The sequence below is a fragment of the Balaenoptera acutorostrata genome, chromosome 1, assembly GCF_949987535.1.
Source record: "Balaenoptera acutorostrata chromosome 1, mBalAcu1.1, whole genome shotgun sequence".
Classification (NCBI taxonomy): domain Eukaryota; kingdom Metazoa; phylum Chordata; class Mammalia; order Artiodactyla; family Balaenopteridae; genus Balaenoptera; species Balaenoptera acutorostrata.
In genome coordinates this window covers 156,061,215-156,085,327 of record NC_080064.1, presented here as the reverse complement: position 1 = coordinate 156,085,327, position 24,113 = coordinate 156,061,215, and the positions used below count along the sequence as shown (strand labels likewise).

Here is a 24,113-nt window from a genome sequence, read left to right as displayed (position 1 = left end):
CCAGCATGCCCTGAGAACCACCTGGAGGGATTGGGAATGCACCTCTGGGCCCACCCCAGGGTTTCTGATTCAGTGGGAATGAGGCCTGAGAATTTTCATTTCTAACAAATTCCCAGCTGATTTGGATGCTGCTAGTCTGGGGGTTTGAGAAGTGTTCCTCTAGACTAAGCTCTACACAGAATTTGGAATTTCAGCGGAGAGAGGTCCCTAAGGACCAGCACCTCATACAAAAAGGTGATGGCAGGGAGTCCATAGTTTGAATGTGCTCTCACCACTAGGTTTCCTGTTCCCAACACAGCAGCTGACTCTTGACCAATATTGCCAACCCCAGCTTGTTTCTTTGTCCTCCGTCCAACTAAACCCCCTCTAGCTCAAGCCCACTTTCCCCATGAAGCCTTCCCCAATCTCTCCACCACACTAATTGCTCCTCACCCTGATGGCTTTTTATCCACCAGACATTTTGTCCTGGGATTATAATCAATTGACTTGTTCATTGTATACATACTAGCTAACGCGTATTGACTACCTACTTAAATTGTTCTCTAATTGCCTCGCATGTGCGTAAGTCCGCCAACATTTTGAAGGCAGGAAGGCTTTCTATTTCTCTGAGGACTAGCCTCTGAGGACTAGAATGGAGCTGGGAACACAGCTGGTGATGGATAAAAGGGAATGCTTGAGAAATGCTCGTTGAAAGGACATGAACTATGAACCAACTGATAAAGTATCGTGGGCTCTTTAGTGCTAAATCAAAGTGAGATCAAAAGACAATTTTCAGTGGACAATTTTAAGATGAAGTCCTTCCCTCCTATCCCCTTTGATTTCTCTCTTGGACTTCTAACCATCTTCTTCCCTCTGCCCATTTCTCCCACCCCACCGAGAGCTCCTGAGAGCAAGGACCATGACTTATTCATTGCAAGGGCTAAGCTTGGTGCCTGATGCCACAATAAACACGCAAGGATGGATGAATGGATACATGTTCAGTTTTTATTGGCTGAGTAGAGAGGGTCAAGAGCATTATTTCTTGCAGAGTTGGGAGGGTAGGACCAGTGCTTCTATTCAAAGTTTTCTACCCTCCTGAGAATCTGTGTACTTGAGGGGCCTGAGCCAGGGTGTGGTCTGTGTCTGTAGAGTTGGGCTGGATTGGAGTGAGTGAGAAGCAGACCACGAGCCCATTGTGGGATTGGGCACAGTGGTTCTGGAGTTCCTAGTGGCAGAAACAGCACTTTCCTGCCTGAGGCGCTGGGCCTAGACCCCAGGGGTGGGAACACTGGAGCAGGGCCAAGAGTCAGAGGTACCAGGTTCTCCTTGTCTGCTTTGATGGGTGACTTGGGGAGCTCTGGGCTTAAAGATGAGGAGGTGACCTCAGTGAAACTGAAGAAACTCTGCTCTCAGCCATTCCTACCCCAGTAACTCCCCACTGTGGGTTGGACTCTCCTTCTCCCCTAAGCTCCTCTTTCAACCTTTTTTCTGCCTAGCTAGTGGCTTCCTGCTGTTCCAGGCTGTTGCCGTGGCAACTGTCACTAAAGCCCCTCCTTCCAGGGGAGGGGTCAGGGGGTCATTTAATTCATTCTCATAGGGCAGAGGAAGACTCTGGGGTCAGGAATGATGGTGTGGGGCTGAGGCTACTGCCTTCCACCCAGGAGCAAATCTCATGGTGGATTCAAGCAGAGGGAAGAACAAGGGTCTCAGTCTGGGAAAATGCCCCACAATTAAAATAGTTCCCCTTAACCTTCAGAGCAGCATTCTCTCTCAGATGGACAAATCCAAAATTTCCATGAGATCCTTCTAGAAATATAGTAGTTTTTAATCACAAAAGTTATCGGGCTATTGCAGGAGGTAGGGGGAGATGTGACAGTCATGACTTCTGGTTGGCTTTACCTCAATATTCCGCCTCCATAAAATGGGAGAGTTCAAGCTCTGCTTCCTCCTCCAAATGGGAAATGTCCCAGTGCTTCTCACGACCCTCCTTGTGACAGCTGCTCCTCTCCAGGGATGTTTAAGTCTCCTCCGGGCACTGGCTCAGCCCCAGGAACTGAGGAACCAGCCTCCCACGCCAGGGCCAGCCCAGGATCTCCCCGCCTGGGGAGGCCAGCTAACCCTCTGCCAGGTGAAGCAGCCCCGTCCCCAAGAGCCTGGGCACACAAAGTCAGAAGGAGGAAAGCCATGTCTGGCCCTTTGTGGTCCCCAGGACTAGATGGTACCCATGGCCAGGTTGGAGCTGAATTGAACCAAAGACAATTTATCATCACATACTCTGCTGCATCACGGTTAGGACAAATCCCAGCCATTAACTTCTTTCTGAATAAGAGACCTAAACAGTTTTTTTGCTTGTTTTTTTTCCTGTCTACAATCCCAATCTTTCAATAAAGCAGTTGAAGCCAGAATCAAACCTACATAACTCTCAGACATCAGAGCTGAAACTAACCCAGAACAGAAAATGTTCTTGGTACTGAACCTGAACTAAGTTATCCTATTTCATTCAGTCTAAATCCCTGGAATGAAGAGCGGTATTGCCTAAGAAGTCTGTGCACCCCTACTTACTCCCTCATCCCATGCTATCTGCCTTGAGCTGGTGCAGCTCTCCAAGATACCAACAGGAGGACAGAGAAGATGGAGAAGGGGGCCAGGAGGCTGGGGGTCAAAGGGAATGAGGTGGGGGCAGGGCTGGCAGGCAGAAGGCAGGGGAGGCCAACTGGGTGGCAGAGGTCTTTCCCTTCCCTAATTCCCTTTGCTCCCTCTGGGCAACACACCACAGTGGGACTCAGGGTTCCTGGGTTTCTGCTCTGACTGTGTTCTTGTCTGGGCTTGATTTCTGCCTAATGGTACACTTTTAGGTCAGTTACCTCATCTCCCCAAGGCTCAGTTTTCCTCTCTGAATAACAGGAAGGAGCAATCTTCTCAGGGTCTGTCACAGGAGAATCACAGACTTATGAAAACTGCTGGAGCTGTAGGGCTTTGGAGCCCATCTCATCCAAGCGCTTCCATTCATGGACATAGCTAGTCAGGGGTGGACCTGGGGCTCCCACCAGCTCCAGCCGGTGTGGTCCAGAGGAAAGCACATGGCTGATGAAGAGAACGCCCTGTGACTGAGGAGGGACAAAGGTGGGCCCTATTGTAATTCAAGCACATGAGTCCCCATCTTTCTCTGTCTTGGATGGGAAGTTTTGAGGTTCAATGTTGTCCTCCATCCTTGCCAGACACAGGGTGGTGGTGGAGACTGTGACAGAGTCCCAAACAAAAGTGGAATTTTAAAATGCAACAGATTGAGTCTATTCTGTGGTGTCCCACAAAGTGAGTTCTCTTCAGCTTCTGAGCTTGTGTCTCCAGGGCCAGGTTTCAATGACCACAAGGACAACAATACACTGAAATAGGCCATGAATCCAATCCAAGAGAAGGGCACTATCAGACCAAGTTGCACAGGCCCCAGCCAGGCATCCAACCAGGCAGAGGAGGAGCATGGAGAAGGGTCAGAGGAGGGGGGTGATGCAGACAGGGGAAAGCCAGTCACTTCAACCCGTCTTTCTACTTGGGCTCTTCCTCTCCTGGGAGGGCTTGACCTCAGCAGACATGCAGAGCTAGTGATGTCAATTTGCTTGGACAAAGCTCAGAAGGTGGGATAAGAAGGGCAGTGTGCTACAATGGAGGGTGACAGTCTCTACAAAGATAAGCAAAAGACAAAATGTGCCTAAACCATTGTGCAAGGAGATTTAGGCTAGCTCTAGTAAGAACTCCTGTCATGAGGAGCCCTGACTACAGAGTGGGTGACCACAGAAGACTGTACCTTCTTTCTCAGGAGGGTTCTGAACACGGGATGACTTCTTTTGCTTCATGGTTAAATGTGGCCCTGCCTGAAGGTAGTGAGGATGATCTTGGTGGATTTTCAAAGGGCCCTGTTGGCCTAAAGAATTTAATAGCTACTACTTCTATTGATTTTACAATATGCTGGGTGCTGTTGAAAGTACTTAACAAAAATGAACTCATTTTAACCTGTACAAGAACCCATGAGGTAAACATTATTATTATTCCCATTGTACAGATGGGAAATTGGAGGCATGGAGAGTTACGTGACTTTCCCAAGATCACACAGCTAAAGGGTGGCAGTATTGGGTTTCCCACATAAAGCCTGATTCTCAGCCACTCTGTGACTCCCCTAAGAGATAATAATGTGCGAACACAGCCGTTCACTGCAGCGGAGAACAGAGTAGATGGGCAGATGAGAGTCCAAATACTCTCTTTAGCTCTTTCAGACCCCAAAGAAAGAGGAAGTGGCCAAAGTGGGACAAACACCTACTTCCTAGAGGCAACAATAAACTCAGAGCCTAATTTGGGGGGACCTGCTGGGAGGCTAAAAGGCAGTTTATCAGGGCTGGCTCTGGGGCAGGAGGATGTGAGGTGAAAACCAGGGGAGATTTACTGTCTGGTCCTCCTGGTGGGAGGGGCCTCTTTGAAATGAGAATGAAATAGTAATCCTATTAGTAGTAGCTTTCCTTTAAATCACAGTTAGGTCTGTACAGAAATTAATGACAGCCTCTTTATTTGACTATCCAATTTAAATCAGCATATCCAATTAACTAGCTTATCTGCAGGCCCCTCCAAACTCTTTTTCTTATGCATCAATTTCTTCCCTAGTTAGTCCTAAATTATGGAGTTTTACTAGGGATTTGACACTCTAACATCACTTTATTATTATTAGTAGTAGTAGTAGTAGTAGTAGTAGCAGTAGTAGTATCTTTTTTTTTGCAAGAGCTGCTGCAGAGCAATAGAATTGGGAATCTTCTTGGGCTTCTCAGTAGGAAATAGATTGGTTTGAGAGACATCACCACACAGAGGGAGGCACTGGTTTGCATCTGCAGGGCTGGGATCTAATCCCAGCTTTCTCATTAACTGGCTATGTGACTTCAGGCAAGTCACTTCACTTGTTTGTGTGATAGTTTCTGTAGCTGCGAATTTCGGTACTGTCCAATATTCATTGAATTTCGGTACTGTGCAATATTCATTCAGGACATGCCTCCCATTAGCCAGGCCTGTGCTAAGAGCCGGGGACACTTCGAGAAAGGATCCCCTTAGGAAGCCCCAGGAATGGGGAAACAGACAATCCAATCAGTCCTCACACACACCTGGGCCACCCCGTGTGAGAGGAGGTTTGCATGGGGATCCCAGGGAGGCCAGCATGGAGGGCAGGGCAGCACCTCACCTGGACTGAGGGGAGGGCTTCCTGGAGGAGGTGATACCTAAACTGAAAAGCAGGAGGGGAAGGAAATGTGACTTCTTTGGAAACTTTAGAGTGTGATATAAATATAAAAGTGTTATTGTTATGTCCAAGCCCAGATTTCTTGGAAACTTGGTTTGTCAGACCTGAGTATTTGGAGAGGGTGAGTTTTTGACATGTAGTCATTGAGGGCTCAACAACAATTTCAGCAGTTCTCGTCACCATGTGTCCTAGAATTCCCTTTGGAGGAGGCCTTTATTATTTGATTTTATCTCTGGCTTCAGGATTCTGGGCTTATGAGTGTTTGTGTGTGTGTGTGTGTGTGTTTGTGTGTGTGTGTGTGTGTGTGTGTGTGTGTATGTGTATATGTATATGTGTGTGTGTGTACACTTCGAGACCTTTAAAGAGGGGAAAGGTGAAGAAGGCCTGGTGCTGCTCAGACTGAACTTGGGAATGAGCTAATGAGCAAGTGTATCTGCAGCTGTGCATTGAGTGCTGCGAGGGCGAGGATTCATGCTGAAGTTTATTTTTGTAGAGTTTCATGACCCGAATTATTTATAGATTGAAGTCTTTGGTAAAGTCAGTCTCTGAGATTCTTCCTCCCTCTATCCTGCACACACTACACGTGCACGCATACATAGACACACACACACACACAGAAGCAGCAGCAGTGACTTCCAGGGTGCCTCTGGCTCATTTCCCCTCTCAGCCCCTGAGCTGGGCAAACATTAACTATCCACGCAGAGTCACAGTCAAGTGGGCCGAAGCTCCCTGGAGGACAGCTGGGAGCCTGCCCCTAAATGCTTGGATGATTGGAGAGGAACACAGGAGCCTGGAAAACTTGGCCTGTGGGTTGCACGGAGCCAGGAGAGATGAGGAAGAGGTGAGCCAAGGACCCCTCCTGTCCACGAGAAGGAAGGAGGTCACCAAGGTGTGCTAAACTCTGAGAATTCTGGCCGCCCTCACCTTTGTGTGCGTGTGCACACACACATCCTCCCACACACATGCAGATGCTTCCAGCACTGGTCCCCAGTGAGTTGTCGGCCAATCACAGGGGCTTTGACACTGGAGACTGACATTTCCATGTACAATTATTTCTATTTCTGTGCATGTCAGGAATCTGCCCTAGATATTAAGCTGGGGGTGGATGAGATAGCAGAGGAGGGCACGGGGCTAGACGCTCCTGGATTTCAGAAGGCCAGCCCACGGTGGGCTTTCTCCTGGAAGGGAGGGAGGGGGTCCCTAGAGGAACCACCTGTCTCTGGACTTCTGCATCTTGGGACAGTCTGAGAATTCTGGCTTATGAGGACCGGGGATGTGGGGAATATTTATTGAGCATGTACTCTGAGCAAGGTAAGTGTTCGGGGGTTAGGTTGGGGAGGTTGGCTGGAGTGGGATTCCCTTCTAAATCATGGTTTCTTTGCTTCTCATCAGCCAGGGGTAGATGACCAAGCAATCACCATCCAGCGGCCCACAGAACCCCGAGGAGCAGCCTCTCTTCACACCTTCTTGGGGTGAAGGACAAACTGCACTTTACAAGGGCACCAGCTGCTGTCCCAGGGGCCTCTCCCTTTACGACTCAGGGGAGAGTGACATCAAGTCCCAGAAGCACCAGAAGCCAATCTCTTGGTTCTCGCTCTGTCAGAGAGGGCTTGGAGCTCCAAGGCCCAGGACAAGGGACTAGAGCTTATAGAGTTGAATGACATGGGGCAGCTCTGGAGCACAGGGCTCTGACCCTAGATCAGCCCCACCTTTCAAGGCTGCTCCCAGTCAAGACTTGGGCAGGTCAGGAGGCTCCGGGAACAAGATGAAGCTGCCAGGGGCAGAGGAAACACTTGATTGTTCTGGGAAACAATAAGATAAACACAGCGAGGGATGGAAGAAGCATTAAGCAGCCTCAGATGAAATCAAATCACGCAGCGGCAAAGCAATAATTCACCGGCAGTGCACAGAGTTGGGGGGAGCACAGAAGGGTAGCAGGAGGAATTCATAAAGAATAATGAGTGTCACCTGCTAAATCGGAATCTCTGTTTACCCAAAACTCTAGCAATGTTGGACTCTCGGAATCTCCATTCAAGGCATCACACCCAGGTTACTGGCCTGGGGATGCCCTGGCTGTATCGGGATAGCATCTAACCTCTTAGGCTTTTTGAACTGGGAATGATTTAGAAGCAACCTTTAGGGAACATGTGGAGGCAATGCAGCCTTCACCAAGCCCTGGAATAGGATGCAGTGAAGATGAGGCATATTGACATATGCCCAAGGTTAACTACTACCTTGGAAAATTTCCAGGGGGAGCTGGGGGTGCAAAGGAAGCTAACACTTCCTGGAACTGGACATACAAAGGGCTTTGAATCGCTTATCTCCCTTTATGAATTAGTTCAACATATTTATGGAAAATCTATTGAGCATGACAACCAGTGTGCAAAAAGTTGGAGATACAAACATGACTAATCTTGAAAACTCTGTGCAGTAGGCCTTCCCATCTCACAGAATAAGAAACGTAAAGTATCTAGAGCAGGATCACACAGGAAGGAGCCGAGCAGGGCTCCAAGCTGCAGCTGCCTGACTGCAAAGCCTGTACTCCTCTCTTACACTCTGCCTCCCTCTGGGGCCTCGGTTTTCCCTAAGTCAAACAAGAGGACAATGCCTGCACGGGGACTAAAAATTACATCTAAAAGGTGCTGGGTGTCCCTGGAGATAACTCCTGGGGAACAAAATAGATCATATAGCTGTCTCCTCCTGTGTGACAAAGAAGGCCACCTGCAGCTGGAAAAAGAGCAAAGGGCGGGGCGCTGGAGAGGGTTATTACCTTCTTTAATTAACTCATTCTTTTCAATGGCCTAAAATTGCGCCACACTTTATAATCTGGAACAGTAATCTCTCGCTTTCATTAACGCTGAGGATGGCATTTTGGGCTGGAAGGATGGGAAGGGAGGTCTAGGTTTGTGAGCACGGCTATCTGACACTGGGCTTGTGCCTGAATGCAGGAGACCCCCTGAGATGTTAAAAGGAAAAGTTATTTAAAAAAAAAACACTCATGTGGCCTGTGTCTACCACGGTGCAGAAAATGCGTGGTAACTGAGAGAAGCACATCCATGTCACTGGATTTCTCTTCCCATTGCTAACCGGCTAGGTCTGAGTCTTTATTGCCTCTTATCTGCGTTACTGCGATAACCTGAGAAATTTCCTTGCTTCCAGCATATTCCTGCTCTAATCTCTTCTACCAAACACTGCCAGATTAATCTTCTTAAAACACTTATTTGATCCTGCCTTTTCTGTATGCAAAATCCTTAAATTTCAGGTGTTTGTAGTTTTCTCTCTCGCTTATCTCAGTCTCTTATTTTTTTTTATGATGAACATACACTACTTTTGGAAGATGAAAAAAAAGGAAATCATTGCATGAATCCATGCACACACACAAAATACCTTTAATTGTCCCTATTGATAATTTAGAAAAATTCACATACCTCAATTTGTCACACAGGGGTCTAGCTAACACGGCCTTCTCACCATTTTCCAATTATGTCCCCAGGTTCTTGGTCTTTACGCCTTTGCTTAAGAATTTATTTTACCTGCTAGATCCTAATCATCCTTCAAGACCCAACCCAAATGCCACCTCCTCCATGAAGCCTGTATTGATCCTTCCTTTGAACTCCGACAGTATCTAGTGTGACTCTTGGCACAGTTACTTGTGAACACGTGCAGTTATCTTTCCTAAGATTGTAAGTCCCTAGAAAACAGACACAATGTTTTGTGCAGCTCCATATGCCTCACTGTACTGGGTACTACTGTGAACAGAGCAGGACCTCAATAACACAGGCTGATGGAATGGATGGATTCTTGTTGCTGAAACCAGGCAGGAGTGGAACAGAAGTCACAGCCCACATTTATTTAACCCCTATTATTGTTAGATACCATGCCAAGGGCTTTATACACTTCTTCTCATTTAATCCTCACAAGAACCCTATTATCCCATGTTATAGATGAGAACCTGAGGCACAGAAGGGTGAGGAAACTTCCTCAAGGTCACAGAGCTGGTAGGCAGGGAGTCAGAACTCAACTCTCTTGGGCCTCTGTTTTCCCATCTCTAGAAAAGAATGGGGAGAGGAGGGAATCGTGTTCCATGCATCCCCCTGCCCCCTGCAACCAAATCTTCTGGAACCTGGAGCACAAACACACTATATGCATTAGTGTCTGTTGAAATGATCTTTTTGGCTCTCGTTGGACCGGTAAGAGCTCTTAGGAGGAAAGTACTATAAACACTCAAGGTGCTGCTCTGAAAAGAACTCCAGGGCCACTAAGCTGGAGCTCTGCTGGCTCAAAGGCAGATGGAGAGCAAGAGTTAAGATCATGAAGATGGGGTCAGAGTTGGGGTCTGAGAAACAGGGTCAGAGAAGGGAAGGGAAGTGAGGCCAGAAAGCCTCCACCCCCTGAAATCCGGGGTGGCCAGTGCAGTGCAGGGCAGCCCTGTAGGCTTTGGTGTGTCTGACTTCCTGGCAGAGCCCAAGGGCAGAACAGACAGCTGAGGGAGGGTCTAGCTCTTTAAAAGATTCTGTTTGAATAGCTGTCATCTTCACACCTTTCCCTATCTCCCCTCCCAGGAGAGAGACTCTAATAATGAGCTGCTTCATGACAACAGACCCCTAATTAATTCATTGCTATTCTTCTGGGGCCAGATCATTCTAATCAAGGTGTGATGGGGTGGGGCTGGTGAGCAAGGATTGTCTCATCTGCTCGATCTGCCATGGACTCTAGCTGCACGCCCTGGCGTTGCTGCTCAGAGACCCTTCCCGGTCACCAACTTCTCTTTGGCCGGACCCCTGCTTCTCCTCGATGCCTGCCCCCTCCTGTGTTGACGCCCCACAGCTGCTGGGCACAGTGCCAGCACGGAGCCCCTGCTGGTGCCTGGGTACAACAGTGCAGCAGGTGCCAGGAGCTCACTGGGGGCGGGTAGTGAAGGAGGGAAGCCTTGTACGGAGCAAACCTTGTACCGTCCTTTCTGTGAGCATTAGCAGAACATTCAGTGGGCTCAAGGCTCAGCAAAGTGCAGCCCTGCTCCTCTTTTCCGGTCCCTGCCCATCCTCCCGACCCCTGAGAGGATCCCACTACCAGGATGCTATGAACTCTTGGGCTCTGGACAGCCACACACCATGGCACCCAAGGTGCGGCTGCACTTTCGCAGCTGATAGAATTTTTGTCTGAGGATGTGAACAGATGAGAGGTATCAAGATGGCAGGGAACTGTTCTAGGGACAATATGAATCAAAATAACTTAAGAAATACCCCCTGCCCCGCCCAAAGGCAGATCACACTTGGAGACGACGGAAATTAAAGGGCACGCAGGTCTCGTCTCTATGAAGAGGGCAGCCTCTACAGAGGTTTTTCGGTTTCCTTTCTAGATCTTTCAAGCCCCACACTTCCATCTTCCCTTCTGAGAGGTGTTGACTGTCCAGTCAGGGCTGATGTCTTAACTCACTGGGGGTGGAGGCCACACAGGGGCATTCAGCCAAGGGAGTTAATTCTCACTTTCTTCATCTGCAAAACTGGTAAAAAACAGTACAGCCTACACGACAAGGCTGTGGTGAGAACAGATTAGATAAGGAACGTGAAAGCACTTGGAATGCTGGAAAGGGCTGCACAGCGGTGAAGAATTTTTGGCTGGTTTGCTCTTGATCCATAGACTTGGGTGGGACCAGACTGAGGAGGAAAACTGGGCAGGGAGGGAATTCTTCAGGGGTCCACTGGGACCATCGGTCACCCCCTACTCTCAGTCCTTTCCCAGGGAGCAGCTGGGGAAGGAGGAGGGGGTGTGGAGGGGGCAGAGGAGCAGCAGGGGCCCTCTGCACTGTGGGAGCGTGCAGGCTGCTTTTGCAGGCAGCCTCCCTGAGTGCGAAGGGATGGTTTTGCCGGGGTCTCCAAAGGACCTATGCTGGGGACGCGGAGGGTGGAGGCCACTGGGCCCGAAAGGATGGCAGCGTTCTGATTCAGCCCCTTTCTACTCTGTGAAAAAGAGAAAAGTGAGGGGGAGGCTCCAGGCCTTTCCCCGCAGAGAGAAGGCCGCCCGGGGCAAACCTCCCCACTTCTAATCTGTTCCTGAAAAAGAGCTAGAAGGAGCTGCAGCTTAGCTTTTGTTTAAAGTACTGAAGCATCCCCCTCTCTGCCCCTCGCACACCCCCAACTCCTCTCTACTTTTTTCTCTTAAAAGAGCGCTCCACCTCTCCAGGGACTGGAATCATTAACTGAACAGCACTTTGCCTCTCATAGCTTTTGACAATTTGGCAGTGAGCTGGAAAGTACCAGAGAAACTGCAAAAAAAAAAAGCAGAGGGAGAGAGGCTGGGCAAAAGGGATGTGTCCGAGGGAGCAGCCCGGTGTGTGCCTGGCCCCTGGCTCAACACCGCGATGCTCTGGATCTGCCTCTCTCTTCCTGCCCAGCTCTGTGGCTCAGGGGAGCTCTGGGTGCCCGGCTGTCAGGGAGGTGTGGTCGGGGTGGGCGGGGGAACATCATGTGGCTTCCCATTCCCCCCCCCCCCACTTTGCTGTCACTTAGAGGCTGCCTGGGACTGGCTGGCATCCAGTCTAGACAAGGATGCCTCAAGGAGAAGCAGGAGGTGGTGCCCCTCACCCTACCTGACACCTGAACCTCGCCGTGACCAGCAGAGGAGGGGCCCCTGAGGGCTGAGGTATGGGGAGACCACAGGGCTGGACGGGGAAGGATGGGCCTTCCTTACAAAGAGAGATGGGCCTTCCTTTGCTGAAAGGCCAAGTCCTGGGCATTTCTGAAGAGGAACGAAAACAGGCGAGGGAAAGGAGGGTCATGGGTTTCCCAGTCAAGTTGTGATAGAAACAGAGCAGAGAGGGAGAGAATTCTGGGGCTTCCTGGGAGACAACTCAGGTTGGAGCATCTGCAGAACTGCTCTGGACAGTCCCAGTCCCAACCATTAGGAAGCTGATGGCTTTGAGGGGATTTCTCAGAAGGGGCAATGGGTCCCCAGCAACCCTGGCAAGGACCAGAGAACTCCTGAGTCTCCTCCCTTGCTCATGGCTCCTCTCCCCACGCTAGGAATGTCACCTTCTTCAGTAACCCTGGAATGGAGTGTAGTTGCCACTAATTGGGCACATGCTACATGTTGGATGGGGCACCAGGCACCTTACACAAAATATCTACTTTAATCCCCCAAACCCGTTTCACTGATGAAGAAACTGGGGCTCAGAGAGGTCAGGTAACTTGCCTTAGATCACATAGCCAGTAAGTGGTAGACAGAGATTTTGGAACCTGGGTCAGTTTGATTCTACAATCTTTTATTAAGCCGCATGCCTCCCCAAAATGCATTCACCTTTGCCTTGTGTATGACGTTAACATCTTACTGTCTACCATTTTAAGGCTCTTATTCTGCTATCTGAGCCTCTAGAGAAGTGCCCACAAAAATTATAAATTCCCAGATGTAGAAGCTGAATCTATATAGTTCATTTTATTCAACTTTTAGCAGAGTGTCAAGCACAAAGGGGTTGCTTTAAAAATTGCATTCTATCCTTGAATCAAGTTAGAGCTCCAGAAAGCCGCAAACTTGGACCACAAAAGCTTAACCAGCAAGTTTCACTTTCCTCAATGGCCTTATCTACTTGCTTTTTATTGTTGTTTACTCCACGAGAGTAATTCATTGAATGATAATTGTTACATGGATGTCACGGCCTTGGCACTTTAGTGGAAGTTTATATAAGAAATTACCATATAAAAGAGGCTTCTGATTTTGATGTCAAATTTTGTCCTGGTTTCTGTACAAGTGCTCACATCATTAAATCACTTATGTAATGTCCAGGAATTGTTTCTCCTGAAAAAATAGGTATACTTCTATTGCAGACTAAGAATTCTAGTTCATCTCATTTCCCTTTTTGATTCGGCTGCCAGGATACTCAGGCCAAATTTGAGGCTGGGTGCTGGTGCCTATATTGGCTTTATTCTTAGCATATTTATTTGCACTCCCCTCTTATGGCTTGAACTTTCTAGTTCCATACTGGTTTTCACTACATATGTTTGCCAAATCTTTCATAAGTCACCTAATTCCTTACTTGGAAAGAAGTTATGCTCATGCACTCATATACTCTGTACTGCACAAATTTGCATTCTGTTGTCTGTTCCCTTGACATATTCTCAGGTCTTTGCACTGTGTGCTCATATCTTTTGCCTCTGTGGGCAGGAGCTGGCCAGGGTGTGTTTCTGGACTATTCCCAGGATGGTTTAAGTGTATGTGAGGTCTTGGAAGAGGGAGAAGAAATGAGGAGATTTTCACTCACAACTTAGAGCCAGAGGTCAATTTGCATTCTTCTGGGCTAATGAAAACCCATAGATCACTGTGCATCTGGCCCATAATACTGCTCCCTATTTGTAAAACGGAAGAATGAATGAATTAGGTAATGGGTGAATGCTTCTCTGAGCCAGGAGGTTCTTCTCCTAGGAGAAGAAAGCAAGGACTGGCAGGAAGCCCCATCTTCAGGCCACAGAAGAGACTCAAGGTCACTAGGAGCCCAATGGAGTCCATGCTCCCCGCCCCACCCTTGTCCCCCTACATTCGTCACCTGTGCTGTGTGTGGCAATACTGGGCTAGCGTGCCCGGCACCAGAAGAAGGAGTGGGAAGAGGGAAAGAAGGAAGGCAGGAGGGAGGCCTGCCTGTGCGGCCTTTCAGTTCTTCCCCCCTTGAAAGGGAACATGGCAGAAATGCTAGCCCACGGCAACTGCAGGACAGAATGCTGGTCCCCAAAATGCCTGCTGTTCACCTCCCACTTGCCCATCTCTTTCTCCCTCTCTTCCTTGTGTTTCTCCTGTCAGTTCCAGTTTCTCTGCATGTCTATTACCTCTCTTTGTCTTTCTCTGCTGTCTCTCTGCCTCTCTCCCTGTCTCTCTCTAACACACATTTGCATCTCTCTCCCCGACCCCCAAGGGAGAATCTCTTGGAGCCCTCCTACCCTCATCTCACGGACTCCAGAGACGGCCAAGAGCAGAAGAGCCCGGGATGGAGCACGGCGTGCTCCCACCTTCCAAACTGACCTGCCTTCTCAAACCTGGACTTCAATTCTAATCCCAGTGGCTTTGCCCACATCAGTTGGGCTAATTTTTTCCTGTAATTAAATGGGAGCCCCCCCCCACCCCATTTCTAATCCCAGATAATTAGCTCTCTGATTGCCAGTGCTGGGCAGGAAACCTCGTGTTTGGAGAGGGATTTTGGACAGACGGATTAGGCAAACACTATGCAGGAAGCTGAAATGGGAAAACAGGCTGTTCTCAAAGTTTGTTGTGAAAAGAGATTCGTGGTGGGCAAAGGGCCTGGTTGCCTCCAGGTGGTCTGAGCTGCCTCTGACCCCGTTAGGTTCTCCAGCAAATGGATAGCTCTCCTCAGCTTGCAGGATCCTCCATGTGGTGGGCTCTGTTTCTAGCCCACCAGGCAGAGGGTATTCCGGGGGTGGGGGGCATTCCTTCCTGCTCATGGAGAGGAGAGAGAGCCCCACAGGTGTCCACCCCCACGTGCTGGACGGGTGTGATCAAAGGTTAACCAAACGTGGTGGGTGACCAGGCTGCCATGACTCCCACTGACCCGGGGGGTAGGGAAGATGCCAGGGAAACGGAGGAGTAAATCTCCCTTCCACAGGCTTTGGGAGGCCGCCTCAGAGAGGCAGAGGCCAGGGGCCCAGCGGGTCAGAGTCTCCCAGCTGAGGCTGGCTGGCACTTTTGCTGAAACTGCCATTGTATCCTCATCTGCTCTGCAGAGAGTGTGCTTGGTCGATGACATTTTGTTTTTTGTTTCTGTCATCCAAATTTTCCTCTGTGATCCTCGTGATCATCTTGCAGGAGTCGGTGTCCTATTAGAGAAGAGGAAACTGAGTCCCTCAGAAAGCAAATGACTCCCTCAAGGTCAAAAGCGAACCACCACAGCAGAGTTGAGGATAAAGTGCGAGGCTGCAGGCAGCCGGTTGTCCCTGCTCTGTGCTTAATGCCATGTCTTCCAGCTCTGGGATCCCTCCATTGGGAGAGTTTGGGCATTTAGGATATTGGAGTGATGAGAGATTTGGGACACCAGAGATCCAAGGAGATTCAGGACTCTGACAGCCAAGGGCTGGGAGGATCCTGAAAGCCCAGTGCTACCTGGATGCCCATCTGGACATCCTCCTGACGTGGAATGGGGCTGGCACTCTCAGGCCCCTGGAACAACCTCAGTATGGTCCAAACTCTGAGGTGCCTTCTTTCCTCTGCGCTACTGGGAGCTTTGAGGTTTGCTCACTCTGATTCTGAGAGGAAGGGGCACGAACTCATGCCAGGGGCTGGTGCAGGGGGGACCTGTGCTTTCTGAGCTGTGAGCAGCAGCACAGGCCTGTGGGCTGGCACCTGGGGGATCTGCCCAGCCTGCTGGTTAAGGCGTCCGGCCCTGCTTCCCCACGGTGGCTCCTTCAATGAGCTCAGGGTGTGGGGGAGGGAGGGAGGGAAGGCAGGCTATGGATGGAGTCCAGATGGGCTATCAGGTTTGCCCACAGTCGGCTCTGAGGCTCCTCTGGTCTCCGTGGCTCCCTTAGCTCTGATTCAGCTACACAGCAAAAGCCTGCTCTGGAATGCCAGTGAAACCCAACCTACCTCTCCCCCCAGCCTCCCCCCACCCCTCTCGGCACCAGAGACAGCACTTTCCTTCTCTGCCCCTTCTCTCCTTCCTTAGAACAAACCCCCTAGAAGTAGAAAGGGTTAGAGCTGGGAATTTGGCTGATGGCCGGCCCCCAGCTCTGGATTTCTGACCTATTTCCCCCTGGGAAGAAGTAGCTGTACAAGGTTCTGGGTTCAAATTCTGGATAATTGAGAACAAGGTGCCTGCATGGGGAGCCGGGGGGTAGAGGGCAGAAGCTCCTTGTGTCTCTCTGACTGTCAGCTCTGTCTAGCTGGCTGCAACCCAGGCACGGGAGGGAAGAGAGGAGAAGCCAGAACCAGGCAGAGCGAGGCAGTCAGACATCACGGTGCGGTTGACCAACAACAGCTCCACATTCAATCCACTCAACAGCCTGGAGGAAAGCAAAGCTCTCTTTATCTCCATCCTGCAGACGAATATACTGAGGCTCTGGGAGGTCTGGAGCAAAGATTTGACCACAGACATTTCTGAAGACCTTCTAGGTGCCAAGGATAGTGCTTATGCTTCGGGGATAGAGAAACAAGTGTGACAAAGATCATGCCATAGAAGCTGCTGTTTTCTTTATGTCACGTAATTAATAGATTAATTATTCTCATAGAGGGCCCATAGGGTCTCATAATATAATAGACTTTCACACATCCTCACCCACCCACTGCTGTTTAAACAAGATCAAGTTCATTTCTGTCTTGCAGAGAGAGGAAGGAAATATTATAATTGGCATGAGGGGATCACATTGGGACTTCCTGTCTGCCTCAGTTTCCCTTTTGGTGTCAAGGTTCTGCTCTATGGTGATATCATTTTGAAGTTTCCGGAACCTTCCATCGTGACCTCCTCCATCTGGGACTGGCCCTCTTCATTTCTCAGGTCTGCCTTGGGTCGTTTGTTAATGACTGGCAGGCTCGAGGTGATGCTACCCTGTCAGGGTTGATTAGTTGGGCTGAAATTTGCATTTTGCTTCTGAAACCCAGTTTGGGATCTGCTGGCAGAAAGCAGCAGGGCTCCAGCTTAGCAGAGAAAGCCCCGGAGGCCAGGCATTTGAATTAATCACAGAAGCCTTTTCTCCCCTTTCCCTCCACTTCCTCAAGCCCCTTCCTCACCTCTCCCCTCACACCACAAGGCTGGTTAACTGCAGCAAAGGGCTCTCTGAACATGCTGGCAGAAGAAAAGGCCTTTTTTTTTTTTTTTGCTTCTTCAAAGAAGACACGAAGCTCCCTCCAGCCTCTCTGGAGAACTGGCGAGGGAACAGGCTGTCTCAAAATGCCATTAAAACATCTCTCAAATTCAAAACAGCCCTGGAATGTGCAACCTCATGAGAGTGGTTCAGTGAAGATACACAAAAGGTGGTCTTTTACCAAGGCGCTGGCCCACACTCAAGTCCCTGGCTCTATCCTGGGAGACACACAACTATCCCGGGGCGAGACATTTTGCCTGCCCAAGGTCCGGTCTCACCCTTATTAATAAAAATATTACAATTGTTCTCTTTCTCCTCCCTCCTTAATTTCAGAGAGAAGTGACCCTGTTATTTGCAGAGACAATGGCCTTGGTTCTCATCACATGCCATCTTCTAAGCCTCCCTCCCTTGCCCTTGCTCACCCCACAGCCATGGTGCTATTTTAGGTTGAGGCTTCCAGCCAAAATCTGTACTTTATTAATTACGCGTCAACTACCCTGTGTAATGTTTAATGCGTTTTCCAGATTGTATCAAATCCACAGTGAAGGGAGGAGTCTGAATGCGGCCTGGGTGCCTGGCAGGGTGGGTGCCGGCAGGGGGTGGGATTGGGGGCTGGACTGTGTCCGCTTGACCTGGTCTCCCTCTCCTCTCCTCTCCACCCCTGGAGTCTCCGTTAAGGCCAAGCCCCAACCTGGCTCGCCACTCCCTATTTAAAGCACACGCAGCACCCTGACTGGAAAGCAGGAAACCCTGCCTCATTAGGAAGGGCCAAAGGGCTTAGGACGACAGAGATCCATTAGCGGGGAGGGTACAAGGCTGAAGGGCCGGCTGAAAGGGTGGCTCAGTGATATGCCAAGAGAACGCTGGAGATGACACTGACCATCTGTTCTCCAAAGAGGAGATAGAAATAGCATTTGTGTTGGCGCAGGAAAGCCTGAGTTAGACCCGGATCTCACACTCCTGACTGCTAGGTTCCTTCGGCTGCTGCTGACTGGCGGTATGATTTGAGCAGGTCCTTCAGTTCATCTGGGCCTCAGTTTATTGATAAGGAAAACTAGCATTTACTCCAAATGACCTCTGCAGTCCTTCCTAGCTTGAGCCTTTTGTGTTTCTTTCTATGAGAAGTTACGAGAGACTATGGGACAAGCAGAATCTCTTTGGAGGAATACAAAGATGAATTCTGTGTGCTTCTTGACCTCCAGGAATTCACAGTCAGGTAGATGAGAAGGGCAGATAACGATAACAGAGGAAATAAAAATAATAGCAAGCAGGCCCCTTTCTGTGTGCTTTACCCATGACAACGATTAAATGCCCACAACAACCCCAGTGAGATAGGTACCACTATTCACCCGTATTGCTGATGAGAAAAATAAGGCACAGAGAGGTTAAGTTACTTGGCCAAAGTCACACCAGCAAGCGGACAGACCACGTTTTGAACCCAGAAAGTCCCATCCCAAAGTCTGTGACACCTGTCACTGTGCACACTGCCTCAGAGAAAGGAATATAAATAACTCACCTAGAAAGCTGCCTTTGCTAAGTGTTGTCACTAATAGCAAGGACTCGACTGAATGGGAAAATCCGGGAAGGCTTCACAGAGGTGAAATCTGAATTGTGGACCAAGAAGGGCGCTGAGGAAAGAGCAAGGGGACTGGCAAAACTAGAACCAAGGGGTGTGAGTGTGGCAGAGGTGGGGAAGGGATGTGCGTAGAGATGAAGTGTTCCTGGTGGCCGGATACCAGGACCTTGCTCAGGTGTCTAAGCTACATCCTAAAAGCGGTGGGGAGCTGTGAAAAGGGTGAAAGAATGTGGCCACTAACTTAAGGGAGGGGGTCCAGGAGCCGGCACAACTTCAGGAGCAGATAGAAAAGCCTCAGCTGGGCTGGGGTAGGGAGGGGAAGAGGAGGGCAGGAGGGGCACCTGGAGAAGGCAGACGGACTAACTGAATGTGGGCAGCAAGGGAGAGCGAGGAGGGAAGGAGTTGAGGGGAGCACAGGGAGCACGCCTATGCCTGGAATGGCTGGTGAGGAACGTGGACGGCGGTGGCGGGGGGGAGCTCTAAACTGCGCCCAGGGCTGAAGCAGAGAGGCTGATGAAGCATTACCAGTTCAGCTTACATCTTGCTTCCCCAGGGAAGCCTCTTCTGATGCCCACTCCTACCCCCAATAACCCTGGTTCCCTAGTTACAGGTTCTCACCTGCTTATGGGACCTCATGCATCCCTTTAACACGGGTCACCACCGTAACAAGCAGTAACTCCTGCAGTTACTTGCTGGTATCCTTTTCCCCATCGACTGTGCTTTGTTCAGTCCTGTGCCAAACACAGCCCCACGACTGGCGATGCTCAGTAAATACTAGCTCAGTGAATCGAGTTCCGCCTCTGGGCTGGATGCCCTTCTCCCAGCCTTGGACGTCGGCATCGCGGCTTCTCATCACCATTTCCCCAGGGTCTGAGCCTCCCGCAGAGTGCAGGGCGGGGACGTATTCACGTGTTCACCCGTCCACTCTCCCTGCACTGATGGGCTCTGACACCTCCATAGAGTGTTGCCGGGTGGCCATAATGAACAGTTTAGCATGGAAATGGGCCTTAGCAGGAGGGGCTGGTGTGTGTGTGAATGGTTTGAGAGCAGTTGGCTAGGGGACACCTTCAGCCTCACTGAAGAGATCTTCCCTTCCCCGGCCAGCCCCTCTCAGCCAATCCGCCTCTGCCCCTTCTGTGCGCCCCCAAACTCCTCTGCTCCATCACTACCAACTTCTACCTGAGAAGGGTCGAGGGAGGAACCAAGAGTTCTGCCCTCCCTTCCCCTGAATCCTTTTCCGGACTCTGGAGTTGGTTCCTCGTTCCCCTGCCCCAACCAAAGGTAAGGAGTAAGTGGCTCTTCCTCCCCCGCCTCCGTCCCAGGGGTTTAACACCAGTTACCTCTTGGTGGTGTCTTCCTTTGAGGGCCAGTCCCAGACATCTTCTAAGAAATGCTTTCTTCCCAAATCCCTATGGGATTTCGAGAGGAAAGGGAAGACAAGGGCATCTGATCCACTCTTAGAAGTGGGATAGTTTGGCTCCTCTATACACATGGAAAGGGACCATCCCTGAAAACTCCTAAGAAGGGGGAACACAAACTCCTTCTGGGGCCCCACTGGAGCTTCCTTCGCCTGGGCCCGGAGCCAGCCTGCCTCGCCCTCAGGGTGTCCATCATCTGGCAAGGGTGGCTGGGGAGGGCGGTCCTCAGGACATACTTAGCAGGCACTGCCTGATGCTAGCGGCACTAATGGATTCTGTTATCTCGCTGGGACCCTTGTCTGCAGATCGGCAAAGCAGAAGGAGGTGGCAGGTTAAAAATACTCTGTTAGCAAAGAGGCTTAGGTGGGGGCCAGCCATGGGAATTACAGTCATGAGAGGTCTCGGGGACAGGAAGTCAGGAATGGAACCAAACGTGCTGGACCTCAGCCTCTCTTTTGCCTCCAGTTTGAATTTACAAAGGAGTGTGGAGATGGAGGGATTCCTTTTGCCTCTTTTATGAGGTCTGGACAGCCAGGTATTGGTGAGTCTGTTGCAGTCACCTGGCCCTCTCTGCTCAAGGTGATGGGTGCCCACGCTGTGATTCATTTTATAGTGCACAGTCTCTTACCCAGGAGAAGGAACCAAGTCCTGGATGGGAGAGCATAATAATGCCCTACATGTATAGAATGTTTTTATTGCTTATGAAGTATTTCCATATACAGTACCTCACGGCAGCCTCACAACAGGCCTGCGAGGTGAGAATTATTATCCCGATTTTATAAATGGGGAAACAAAGCTCTGTGAGTTTCTGAGACCCGCCCAAGGTTATGTATCTAGAAAGTGGCAGAGCGCGCACTTGAATGAGGGTTTTCTGATTTCCAGTCCTGGGCTCATTTTGCATCCTTTATTCTCTCAACTGTTTTGCTCCTATAATCCTCCTATCAGGGAAGAACCCACTGGGCTCTCCCCATCAGACCAGGGCAAACCCTCATTTAATTTCATTTGTCTAAAAAGCCCACAGGCCTGGGCGCTTCTACTAGGTTAAGGGCCGTTCCAGTGCTAGGCTGGTCTCGAGGGATTTGTCTCACTCCTGTGGGACCCAGAGGCAAGCTTGTGGCTGGGGCATCCCTCCTTCATCTCAGGACTGCAGCGTCCCAGCACTACGTAGAGCCCCAAGCTTCCAGGTGAGACTTCATCCTCTACATGGGCCACGGCACCTGGGTCTCATTTTTTGACCAAAGAGAACAAATGTTCTACAGCTTCCATTGGCGAACTGATTCAGTGCTTACTGCACTCCTCCCTCCTGCTCAGAAACTTCCCCCCTAAGGACTCACTTCCTGCTACAGCTGAGGGCTATTTATGCTGTACAGATAAACCGAGGGTCACTTCCCACAAGAGGGCAGGGCTCACCTCCAGTGGTCCAAGGAGGCAGGACTATGAAAAGGCACCCCATCTCCACCACCCCAGGGAAGGGCAGATGACATTTCTCACATTTAACACATGGTGCAGAAAGAAATCAACCCCAAATAGCAAGATTTTTCAAGAGAGAGAAAAAAGAAACCTCAACTGATTGGGAACTCCCATGGAAACACCAGCAGCAGGTCACCTGAGTGCCACCCCAGTCGCACCTTCTCTGGGTGAGGCCTTTGGCTTGGGTAGCTACGCTAAGAGCTGATACTAGGTTGGCTGGACGTAAAGCCACCAGCTGGTCACCAGGCTTGTCCACTGAGATGGGAGCAGGGACTCCAAAGACAAAGGAGACAGGCTCACAGACCTGCTGGGACTTCCTGAAGATCTGATGAGGACAGAATGCATCAACTCAAGTATTGCTCGAATGCCTGCTATGAAAAGCACAGTGCTAGGCACAGAAAGCTGACTGTGATTTGGGCTTTGCCCCCAGCAGCTTGCACTGGGAGGGAGACATACAGATAACTTTGAAGCTTAATGACAAATGCAGGTGGAGTGCTTTGGAAAATGTTCCAGAAGTTCAAAAGAATGAGAAGTAAAGTCCATAGGGTAGGGGGCAAGGAAAGTGAAATCGACAAACATGCAAAATGGTACAATAATGAAATTTTCAAAGAACACAAAATAAGGATTTCATGCACTGACATAATAATTCACCAAAGGTAGGAAGAAGCACAGATTTGGAGGAGGGTGAAGGATACACGTTGGCAGGAACTTAGGAGAAAGGGTCTTTGCTCTTTCAGTTTCTAAGTGGCTGGATTCCTAACCTCTGGCTTCAGTTCCTCACACCTTACCTGGCTCATTCCCAGAGCTCCTCCTCCTCGCCCCCAAGCTACTCAATTCCCAGCTCGATGGGATTCTGTGCAACTCAGCACCTGAGTGAGTCTGCACCTGGGGCTACAGAACGGGAGAGGGAGTTCCCAAAATAGAGAGCAGAGCTTGGGGCTACATTGGAATGTCAGTTCGCTGGTTCCCCGAGTCTCTAGGTCACTGGGGACTGGCATCAACTAGACAAAGGAAATCCACACGTAATTTCCAAGCTTCACTAACTTCTGTCCATGTCGAGTTTTAACCCTCTTTGCTCTCTAACTCTTTGACCAGAGCTCTTGATGGAGGCTGCCCTGACTGTTGAGAATGTCCTAGAGCTTCTGGAAGAAAAGGGCTCAGAGGAAGAAAGGAACAAGAAGGGGGAGGAAGCAGGAAAGGCACCGGGAAAATAGCTGGTGTCCTCTCCCCTGGCTTCCCCCACACACACAGCAAGGTGAGCAGCTAATGCATTAATTAACTAAGTAGTTTTGAATGTACTCCATTGCACCTCATTGTCTGCAGCTGCCATTCCCTGGAGGAGCCATAATATACTCAGCACACTATATAATTAAATATCAACACATGTGTCCCCTGCCCAGCGCTGGGATGCATATTTACTTGTGTTAATGAGAACTGGGATGGCCCTACTGATGAGGAGCCCATAGAGGTAGGAAGGGGTGAGGCACATGTCCTCTGGAGCTGAGGGGCATACGCCCCCATCCCCCTCTCTTCTCGCTTCCCCCCAACTGCTCCCCACATCTTGCCCCCAGAAGGGCATCTCAGGACCCCTGGTGGAAAATTCTCGCCAGACCACAGGCCAAAGCACCATCAGTTTCCCGCTTCTCCACTGTGAGGCAGCCCAGGCAGCCCGCACGTGGTACATAATGACTATGTGTTTGCTTAATACAAATTGCGGTTATTTAGCATCCCAAATACCGATTCCCTGCTGAGATCCCCGTTGTTGACGCTCCACACACATACACAGACTCGGCAGATACAAACACCAGCACCTGCATGTCACCCTGGCCTCCACTTGCCCCCCTCAATCCATAGCAGAATTACTCTCTGGCTTTGGGGACCCAGTGTAATTAGTACTTATTCGGGGGACAGAGTGAACTTGCTATACGGATGCAGCTTGGTGGAAACAACAGGGCAGGGCTTTAGAGACAGAAGGCCTGGGTTCATATCCTGGTGTTGCTATCCTTGAGCAAGTGACCTAAACCTTTGGAGCCTTGGTTTTTTTAACTGGAAAGTGGGCACAGTGACACCTACATTGCAGGTGAGGATTAAAAGGTATAATTTATAAGAAATGTCAGTGCTTCTCTTTCTCTCCTTTCCCCTCTTCATATGTAGCCGTGCCTGGATGGGCTGTGGCGGCATCTGTTCAGAGGAGAGGAATGGACCACATGGATGGAGAGATGCCTTACACTCAGACTTTTGATTTTAAAACAGGTCACTAGAATCCAACAGGCCCTTCACTCTTTTATTCACTAATGTATCCCCAACCCGTAGAACAGTGACCAACATACAGTAGGTGTGTTCAGGAAATACTTGATAAATGATACACTTTCTCTTATTTAATCCTCATAACAACCCCATGTGGGGTGTTGTTAAATAAATAAATTCAACCTCAGAGAGGTTGAATGCCTTGTCCAAGGCACAACAGCTAGCCTAGGAAAAAAACCTCGGGTGTCTGATTCAAGAGCTCTTTCTGGTGCTTTCAGCAGGCTCTAAATGCTTGGGGAGTTTCTATTTTATGGAAAAGGGAAAATAAAGACAGAAAGAAGATTAAGTGTGTGTGG

At 49.8% G+C, this 24,113-nt stretch overlaps 1 protein-coding gene across 2 annotated transcripts in view; it reads right to left on the bottom strand.

The window, feature by feature from the left end:
- The window catches only part of PLXNA2 (plexin A2), a 214,226-nt gene that overhangs the window by 118,827 nt on the left and 71,286 nt on the right, over nt 1-24,113 (bottom strand). The window lies entirely within an intron of this gene.